Genomic DNA, 10,130 nt, shown 5'->3' with positions numbered 1-10,130 from the left:
TTTTGGTGTCATGCAGATATAGGTATAATAATGCAATGAAGAAAAAGCCTTACATAAAATTTAAAATTTTAGGCACACTTCAATACATTTAAAATAATTTAATTTTAAAGATAAATTAAGTAAAATTAAAAATTTAAATATATAGCTTTTAAATAAAAGGTAAGGGCACAGTAAATCCACCTCCATCCGTCTATCACTGGAGTCAATAAATATAAAGAGTTGGTCAAATTTGTTTGATCTATTTCTTTTACTCCACTTTTATTTTTATTTATGTATTTATTTTTTAGAGAGAGAACGAGTGAACAGGGAGAGGCAGAGAGAGAGGGGGAGAAAGAACCCCAAGCAGGCTCCATCCTGTCAGTGCGGTGCCTGACAAAGGGCTTGATCCCACGAACCGCGAGATCGCCGTCTGAGCCTAAATCAAGAGTCAGACGCTTAACCCACTGAGCCGCCTAGGCTCCCCTTTTGCTAAAATATTTTAAATCAAATTCCTGAAATCAGGAATTTTACCTGAAAATAATTCCGTTTGCATCTCTGGTAAGTTCTGTTTTGTTTTGTTTTATTGTTTACACGTAGCCACCGGGCGTTTATCACACTCAATAAGATTAACAGTAATTCCTTCATGTCATGTGTGCCCAGTCCATACACGAGCTGCCCCCATGGTGTCTTGCAGTTGGTTTGTTTGAAACAGGATCTCAGCGACAACCAAACAATGCATTTGATCGTATGCCTGCTAATTCTATTTATGTACGTATATATGTATTTATGTACTTATGTATGTATGTATGTATTTATTTTCTTAAGTTTTTATTTAAATTTCAGTTGGTTAACATATAGTGTCATATCAATTTGAGATGTAGAATTTAGTGATTCAATACTGACATACAATACCCAGTGCCCAATTTATTTTAACCAAGAATGGTTTCCTCCTCCTTTTTATTTCTCCGTAACGTTTATATGTGTTCTAATGTTTTATAGCACTGATGTGTTTCAACCCATTGTAGTTATTGTTCTTTTTGATTTCTTTTAGACCAGTGGGGACTTCTTTAGTGGGTCCTATTTCCCTTTGATGTGAATTCATTTACTGTCGAAAACCTCCTTTCAAAAGGGTGTCCCAGACTCATCTTCGTGCATCTTTGGCCCCAGACATGGAATGAGTCATTTATTCAAGGAGCTATTTACCTTTTAGTGGGAAATGGTATGCAATCTGGTACTAGGGGTGCTCACTGCCACTGCAATATTTTGAAATGTTATTTTACAATGCACTCAATAAGGCAGCAAATGAAAATAGCTGGATGTTCCCATTTCTAATTCAGTCCAATCTGCCATGTTGTAATACCTTATATAAATAGGGACCATTGAAGTGGAATTTCAGACAGAAGGTCTTTAAGGTGGAATAGCTTACTGCTAGATGATATCGTAGACGGAGTTCTTACTGGAAGTTAAACTCAGGTTATGGCCAATTGAAGCAAACTGAAGTAGATGTTATTCCTTTGATGGTAGATGTTGTTCCCAGTTTCCTTACCTGTCCCCTTCCCCCTTTCCCCTTTCCCCTCTCCCCTTTCCCCTTTCCCTATGTCCTCACCTCTTTGTTCTCAGTGTTTTCATGTACTGAGTTTTTCCTTCTCACTTAGGAAGAAAACTCCTTCACAGTTACTCCTTCAACTGTGTGGGTTGACTTTTTTTTCAGATTTTTTTAATACACTACAGTGCTGTAAATGTATTTTGTCTTATGGTTTTCTTAATAACATTTTCTTTAGGTTACTTTATTGTAAAAATACAGTATATTTCATACAACACCAAAATATGTATTAATTGATTGTTTATATTATTGGTAAGGCTCTGGTCAACAGTGGGCTATTCGTATTTAAGTTTGGGGGAGTCAGAGTTACACATGAATGTTTGACTGTGTGAGGGCATTGGCACCTATAACCTCTGTGTTTTTCAAGGGTCAATTGAACTTTCTTAGTGGTTATTCTTCAAGGGAAGCAGTAGGTTGGAGGGGAAAGTTGCAAGACCACTGTAGCAAATGAAACTGGATTTCAATCTTGGTTCCTCTGTTTTGCATTTTGTAAAATGGGCACCTGGACAGAGACTGATGAACTGCAAATAATGTATCATTGAGGGAGAACTTTCAGGTGTTGGGAAGGAAGATATTTCCGGGTTGGGCGTACCTTCCAGATGTCTCTCAAATTCTATCTTTTAATCATTTAATTCCACTTGATAAGAAAATAATACTCTTTATACAGTGTTCCCACAGAAGAGAAACCATATTTCCCTTCTGTATGCATTAAAAAAAGACTTAGAAATTTCTCCCAATGTAGAAGTTCATTAAATACCCTTTTTTGCAGAAAGACTTTGAAGATGGAAAACCATACATCTCATAATTCCAGGGTTTAAAGCAGAAAGGACAGATTTTTTTTTTTTTTTGCACCAGAGTAAATATGTCAAGTATGGCCATATTTGCATATGTTGTATTTTAAAATCATGCTTGAAACCGCCTCATATATTCTGAATCTGGCAAGTGGGAGGCAGGGAGGTCACCTGTACAGCTGGTGCAAGTAATGGAATTCCCACCAGGCACATTTAGAAGCTCCAAAATAATGTGACAAACAGAGCACTCCATCTGTTGGTTGTCCATTGAGATGAGCACCTGATCTACAGACAATTTAATATGGACAGTGTATCTTGAGGGTAAACATTTATAGTAAGGATCTTTAATTTTATTTACTTTCCATCTAATTATTCCAGGAAATAGTCACAAATATGAACTGTACAGGAGTACACATGCTGGTGAACAAACATCATATTTCAATCTTAATTACGCTACATGCAGAAAAAAATGGAAACTTGTTTCAACACAAGACGCTTCATAAATCTCGCATTATTGAAAACCATTTCATAAAAGCTTGGTGGCAGTTAATTTATGATATTCAAAATGACCATGAGCAGCTACATGAAGAATATTTGAGAGGAGAAAATGTAATAAACCATTTCTAAAACATGCTGTCCTTTTAAACACTTTGGATCATGGAAAAGCAAACATAAGTAATGAAGTAGAAAAATTTTTTTGTGAATTGTAAAATATAACATATAACTGATTATAGATGATAGGATAGGTTAGGTTACTGCAAATTCTCATAGCTGTCATTTCGTATCAATATATTTTTTGAAAGTTTATTTTTAAAATAGAGAGAGAGAGAGCAAGCATGTACACTCACATGTGAGCAGGGTAGGGGCAGAGAGAGGGAGAGACAGAATACCAACCAGGCTCCTTGCTGTCAGTGCAGAGTCTGACTCGGGGCTTGATCCTATGAACCATGAGATCATGACGTGAGCCAAAACTTAGAGTTGGATCCTCAACCTAATGAGCTGCCCAGGAGCCCCTTGCATCAATAATTTAAAAAAATTTGTTTTTTTTTTTTTTTTTTTTTTTTACATTTATTTATTCTTGAGAGACAGAGAGAGACAGAGCACAAGTGGGGGAGGGGCAGAGAGAGAGGGAGACAGAATCTGAAGCAGGCTCCAGGCTCTAGGCTGTCAGCACAGAGCCTGATGGGGGGCTTGAACTCACAAACCGCGAGATCATGACCTGAGCCAAAGTCAGATGCTTAACCAGCTGAGCCACCCAGGTGCCCCACATTAATATTTTTAACTAATTTCAGTAACCCTCACCTGGAGAAGCAGTTCTCAATTGATATATGTCTGTTGTGAGGTGTGTTGCAAGTAGTTTGTCATTAATAATAGTTACCAAAGTTTCAAAATGAATTATTCACTAGAAATTAGGGGAAACTCAAAGTGATCTGTATAATAAGGTCATCCAAGGACATGGGACTCAGGCATTTCTGTGAGCCTTCGAGGATGGGAGAGAGCTGGGGAAGGGGGAATTTTTGTTTTTAAAAGAGTTTTTATTTTAATTCCAGTTTGTTAACATACAGCATTATATTAGTTTCAGGTGTACAATATAGTAATTCAACAATTCCACACATCACCCTTTGTTCGTCACAAAAAGTGCACTCCTTAATCCCCATGATGTATTTTACTGATCCCCTCTTTACTCTCTTCACTCTGGTAACCGTCATGTTGTTCTCTATATTTAAGAATCTATTTCTTGTTTTATCCCTGTCTTTCTTACTTTTTCCCTTTGCTTGTTTTGTTTCTTAAATTGTACATAAAAGTGAACTCATATGGAGTTTGTCTTTCTCTGATGGACTTACCTCACTTATTAGCATTATACTCTCTAGCTCCATCCATGTCGTTGCAAATGGCAAGATTTCATTCTTTTTATGGCTGAATAATATACCATTGTGTGTGTGTGTGTGTGTGTGTGTATCAATCACATTTTCTTTATCCATTCATCTATGGATGGACACTTGGATTGCTTCCATAGCTTGGCTATTGTAAATAATGCTGCTGGGGCACCTGGGTGTCTCAGTCAGTTAAGTGTCCAACTTTGGCTCAGGTCATGATCTCATGGTCCATGAGTCAGAACCCTGCATTTATCTCTGAGCTGATAGTGCGGAGCCTGCTTGGGATTCTCTTTCTCTCTTCCCCTCCCCAACTTGCGCTTTCTTTCTCTCTCTCTCAAAATAAATAAATAAACAAAAAAAATGCTGCTATAAATGTAAAGGTGTATATATCCCTTTGAATTAGCGTTTTTGTATTCTTTTTTTCCCCCAATTTTTATTTAAATTCTAATTAGTTAACATTCAGTGCAAGATTCATTTCAGGAGTAGAATTTAGTGATTCATCACTTACATACAACCCCTAGTGCTCATCATAACAAGTGCCCTCCTTAATACCCATCACCCATCTAGCCCACCCCCACCCACCTCCCTCTGTCAACCCTCAGTTTGTTATCTATCTTCTTTTTTAAGTTTATTTATTCATTTTTGAGAGAGAGAGAGAGAGAGAAAGAGAGAGATAACAGAGGAGGGGCAGAGAGAGGAGAGAGAGAGAGACAGAGACAGAGAGAGACAGAGAGAGAGTCCCAAGCAGGCTCTACGCTGTCAGTGTAGAGCCTGACGCAGGGCTCGGACCTGTGAACTGTGGGATCATAATCTGAGCCAAAATTGAGAGTTGGCTGCTCAATTGGCTGAACCACCCAGGTGCCCCAGTTTGTTCTCTATCTTTAGGAGTCTCTTATGGTTTGTTTCCTCTTCTTTTTTCATTTTTTTCCCTCTCCCATATGTTCATCTGTTTTGTTTCTTAAATTCCACACATGAGTAAAATCATATGGTGTTTGCCTTTCTTGCCTGACTTATTTCACTTAGCATAATACACTCTAGCTCTATCCATGTGATTGCAAATGGCAAGATTTCATTCTTTTTGATGGCTAATATTCCATTATATGTATACACACACACACACACACACACCCCATATCTTCTTTATCCACTCATCAGTTGATGGACATTTGGGCTCTTTCCATACTTTGGAGATTGTTGATAATGCTGCTGTACACATCTGTGTGTATGTACCCCTTTGAATCTGCATTTTTGTATTTTTTGGATAAATACCTAGTAGTGCAATCGCTGGATCGTAGGGTAGTCCTATTTTTAACTTTTTGAGGCACCTCCATACTGTCTTCCAGAGCGGCTGCACCAGTTTGCGTTCCCACCAACAGTGTAAGAGGGTTCTCCTTTCTCCACATCCTCTCCAATGCCTGTTGTTTCTTGTGTCATTAATTTTAGCCATTCTGACAGGTGTGAGGTGGTATTGGAGAAGGGGGAATTTTACACAACCTGCAGCAAATTTCCTCTGTGCCAGAACCTTTACATCCATCATTCATCACTATGTCATAGTGGGTATAATAAGGTTGGGAACTGCCAAATACTTGAGCAAAGCTTGAGCATGGCGCTAGGGACCCTTTGTGGGCTGGTGCGATATAATCACCTCTGCTTCTTGCTCAGATTCTAATGGCTCTCCAAGACAAGAGACGTTGCTTCCAGTTTAGAGAGGCCCTGTTCCTGATATTGTTTGCCAGTTAAACCTCCTACGACACTTGTGTAAAGGATGCTTGTAAAGGAGGGTGCCTGGCTCCCTAGGAATGTATATTCTCCTTTACTATTGAGTAAGGGTCTAGGAGAAGCCAAGTGTGATATTGACCAAAGTAAAAAAAAAAAAGTAGCAAAAATAAAAGGTAATCAAATAAAATAGTAAAAAGTAATAGTGGGCTCTTTACCGAGCTCTTTACATATTCATTAAGTGCTTTAAATAGACATTAATCCCGACCACACTCCTCTCAGTTAGGTATTATTATTTCCATTTTACAGATGGTGTAATTGAGCCTCAGGGATTTTAAGAACCTTACTCAGGGTCCCAGCTAGTGATTGACAGAGCCAGGTTCAAACCCATGTCTGCATGATGCCAGTTGCCAGCCGTGTGTACTGTGTTCCACTGTTGCAAAGTAAGAGGGGAGGATCCTACACTCCATGAGTGCTGCTCAAGAGATGTAACAAAAATTGTCATGCTATACAAAAATCAACTTACACTTTCAAAGCCTATTACAAATTATGAAGCTTTTTTTACATATACTATCTCACCGACCATTAAAATAACTAGGGAAGACCCTCTTTATGTGTAAGACTCACACGTGCATGTGTGTGTGTGTGTGTGTGTGTGTGTGTGTGTGTGTCTGTGTGTATGTTGGACATTGCGATGGAGTGAGAGGGAGGAAGACAATGTTAGAGTACTCTATTCCTGTTACTCAGTATGTGAAATGACATAAACAGTGTAAAAGATTTAAAGATCTTCATTTCAATTGATCTGAAGATTAACAGATAGTCTTTCCTAATAAAATAAGAAGTAAAACTGAACCCTGACTCTTTAGACCTGACCCAACTCTTGGTTTCTTTTAAATTCTTGACTGATTGTCCCTGCAGAACCAGGCTTCTGCTCCAGTTGGTCTGAATCCAGCAACTGTGAACCTTAACTCACAGGCTATATTACTCCTGACTTGTGGGCAGAAGGCATCAGTGAACTCTTTTTTGTAAGGCCCTGGGACCAAAGAGGCAGAGGAAATGTGAGGGAAGGACAGTGAGGACCTTTTCAAAGTATTGGTTTATATATCATATTTCAGTATTCCAAAAGTATTATTTAGGCTTTTGTGCACTACCCATTTTGGAGAACAAGAGATAAGTCACAAGCTTGACCTTCAAAGGTCAAGTTGTAGAGGCATCATTTATGAAGTATTTATGTGTGGATATAACTTAATACATTGGACCACAGGTGAGCTTTGTTTCTCTCAAGACTACCCACCCATCCACTAGCCAAGTTCACACCCAATGACAGCATGTCATTTTTGAGCCAAAATGACTGTGGTCCCAGAGCTGGTTCAACTTCCTTTTGCCTGGAGAACAAAATATAAAGCCATCTTGGAAAGGAGAAGGAATTTTCATAGAGAGGGCAGAGTTCATGAAGTGTTACATTAGGCACCCGATCCCTTCCCCTTTTTCCAATCTGTGGGGGTACAGAGGTCACTTGACCTGCTCTCTTTGCATGTCCCACCAGCCTAAGGGGTCCCTGAGAGTGTTCCATGGGACTTGAAAGGCGATTTTAGACATAAAGCTGGTGCCTTCTTCTTTCAGGAGCTACCATTAAAACTAGGGGCTGACAGATGTGCCTTGCCGTGGCTGGGTCTGGAAAAACCATTGGGTGGTGCAGCTGAGATGGATGGAGAGTGTCTGGGTCTCCACCATGTGGCATGGCAAGGATGTTTGAATTTTCCTGTGTGCCCAGAACCCACCTGCAAAAGTGACTAGGGGCAGTAACTGGTTTGCAGCCCTGCCCTTTCCCCAGGTTGTAGAGTCAAAGGGAAGGAGTAGAAGGAAGGTGGGAAGAGACATGGATGATGTTGACTGAGATAGTAATTCCTGAAGTGGATTAAAAGACACTTCTGGACTGGGTCAATTTTGGTGGATTGGACTAAATTTAGTTTTCTTACTGTCAAGTGGGAGTGGAAGCCTGTCAAAGAAAAGTGTGTGCAGATATAAAAATAAAGAGTTTCAGGTTTTCACAAAGCTGATTTGTCATTGTCCAATTCATGCCACTTACAGTAGATTTGTTAAATCTACAGTGAGGCAGTTATTGAAAGCCAGGCTTTGTTGAAAAGAACATGCCTTTCTAAATTCCAAAAGCTTCCCTTTAAATAACAGAACTGAAGGGCTGAGCTTAGAGCACAGGAGGAACAGGGCATTGGGAGAGGAAAAGGTCAAGGACTGGCCTGAGGGTTAGATCCACGTTCTCCAATTGAGGTTGAGAGTCTTTGGGGGATGGGGGTTAGAAGCAATCAAAGGACTTTAGGGAAATCCTGAACAGGAATCTTTCAGGATCACTGGGAATTAGGATCCAGAGGGAGTGGAGCTCAGTCCCAGAAAACAGAGTTCCTTTTTTTTGTTTGCACATTTGAGTCACAGAGTGGTGAGATGTATCACTGCTCACGAGCATGCAGGGGCCTTCCTGGTGGGAGGACTAGACATCCTCACCCTGATGAACTCAGGTATGGCTATGTGACTTGCTCTGGCAAATAAATGTGAGCAGAAATGAAGGGTGTCTCTCTTAGGCAGAAATGCTAAGCAACATAATTGGTCATGCTTTAAAAAAACAACCCTCTATCTCTTACCATGGTGGAAGCAGGTATTGAGGTGGAGCTTACATCAGCCTGGACTCTCGAGTGACTATGATGGGCAGATTTTCCCTGTCAGTTTATGATGAGTGAGAAGTAAGTGTTCTTATAATACAACTTTTGGGTTTTTTGTTACTGCGGCATAAACCACCACCGCTTTCTGACCAATACACAATGTGGAAATTTTATCCCCAAGACATGGTCTGTATAACTCCATTTAAACAGGTATAGTTAATTTGCTGAAGAGGGCAGCAGGATTAAATTCCATCCCAGTTGTTTCTTAAACAATTCAAGGACCAACTTACTCCCTTTTTTTAATGGCCCCTATTGCTTTCTACTTGAATTATAGTTCTGGGATGCATTTAAAGTCCTCCCTTAGGCTGAAGATTCTTTGAGGATGGGAAGCATGTCTGCTCCATTTTTGAATAAAAACTCATTCCTCCCCCCACCGCAAACAAAACTTTCTCATAGTTATTATTGAACCAAACTACTAGGGTGGAAGCGTCGAAACAAGAGAAAAATAATTTTCCCAGTAAAGCATGTCCGGCTGTTCAGATAGTAGTGATGTTTTCAGCATCATGTGGTAAGAGGCTGGTGACCTTGATACAGCAGACATATGTGTGCCATCTCAAGTACAATTCTGTATGCACCCAACTTTATTCTTCTCCAGTGTCTCCTCTCAGAGTTGAACCTGATTTTATTACTAGTTTTCATTTGAATCCATTGGGGAATGGGATGATCCCGCTTTTGTTTCTTGGCCAAGAATCACTTGATCCTGAAAGTCTCGTGAGAGGACATGATGAGGAGCAGAGTCAACTGCACCCACCACAGTGGTCAAGAAAGGGAGTAAAAGAACAAAGCCCATTCTCTACAGGTCATATGAATGAGTGGTAGAAACTATTGGTAGAAGCTTGGTTAGTCTGAAACCTCTGATAGATATTTTGGATGTTTCTATTTCCTAAAATATAAAAAAAAAATTCTTGTTGTATTAGAGAGATACCTATTATGTATAATAGAGCCTTTCTCTTCAGTGGGCTCGTTGAATGGAAGCTTTTGCAACTGCACACTCTTCAGATAAGGTGAAAAATAAAGAAAAAATTATCATTAGCTAACATTTATTGAATATTTACCACGGGCCAAATATTGTTCTAAACCTTTTACACTTACATCTTCAGAACAACCTTAAAAGTTAGGTACAATTATGATTCTTAATTTTGAGATAAAGAAAATTCAGCACAGAGAGGTTAAATAACTGGCTCAAGGTCACACAACAAGGTGGTGGATTTGGAATTCAAATCTAGGTCTGACTCCAAAAATCTTGCTTTTAGCCACTGTGCTATACTACTCACTCAGCAGCAGAAATATTTTTGAGGCTTCTTCAGCTCTCAGCTACCTTGTCTGGGAGCTACCTCTATCTATAACTCACATTAAGGAGTAGGACTTAGGTCTCCTTCAAAGCTGATGAGACTAGCGGTAGGCTGGTCAATGGTTCATCCAATGGAAT

At 39.5% G+C, this 10,130-nt stretch overlaps 1 pseudogene; it reads right to left on the bottom strand.

The window, feature by feature from the left end:
- Positions 1–9,202: 9,202 nt before the first annotated feature.
- On the bottom strand, positions 9,203–9,424 carry LOC109270251 (60S ribosomal protein L39-like; annotated as a pseudogene).
- Between the last annotated feature and the right edge of the window lie 706 nt (positions 9,425–10,130).

The sequence above is a fragment of the Panthera pardus genome, unplaced genomic scaffold (genome assembly GCF_024362965.1).
Source record: "Panthera pardus isolate Hobbes unplaced genomic scaffold, ASM2436296v1 HiC_scaffold_6, whole genome shotgun sequence".
In the NCBI taxonomy this organism is placed as follows: domain Eukaryota; kingdom Metazoa; phylum Chordata; class Mammalia; order Carnivora; family Felidae; genus Panthera; species Panthera pardus.
This window is presented reverse-complemented; position numbering and strand designations above follow the sequence as displayed.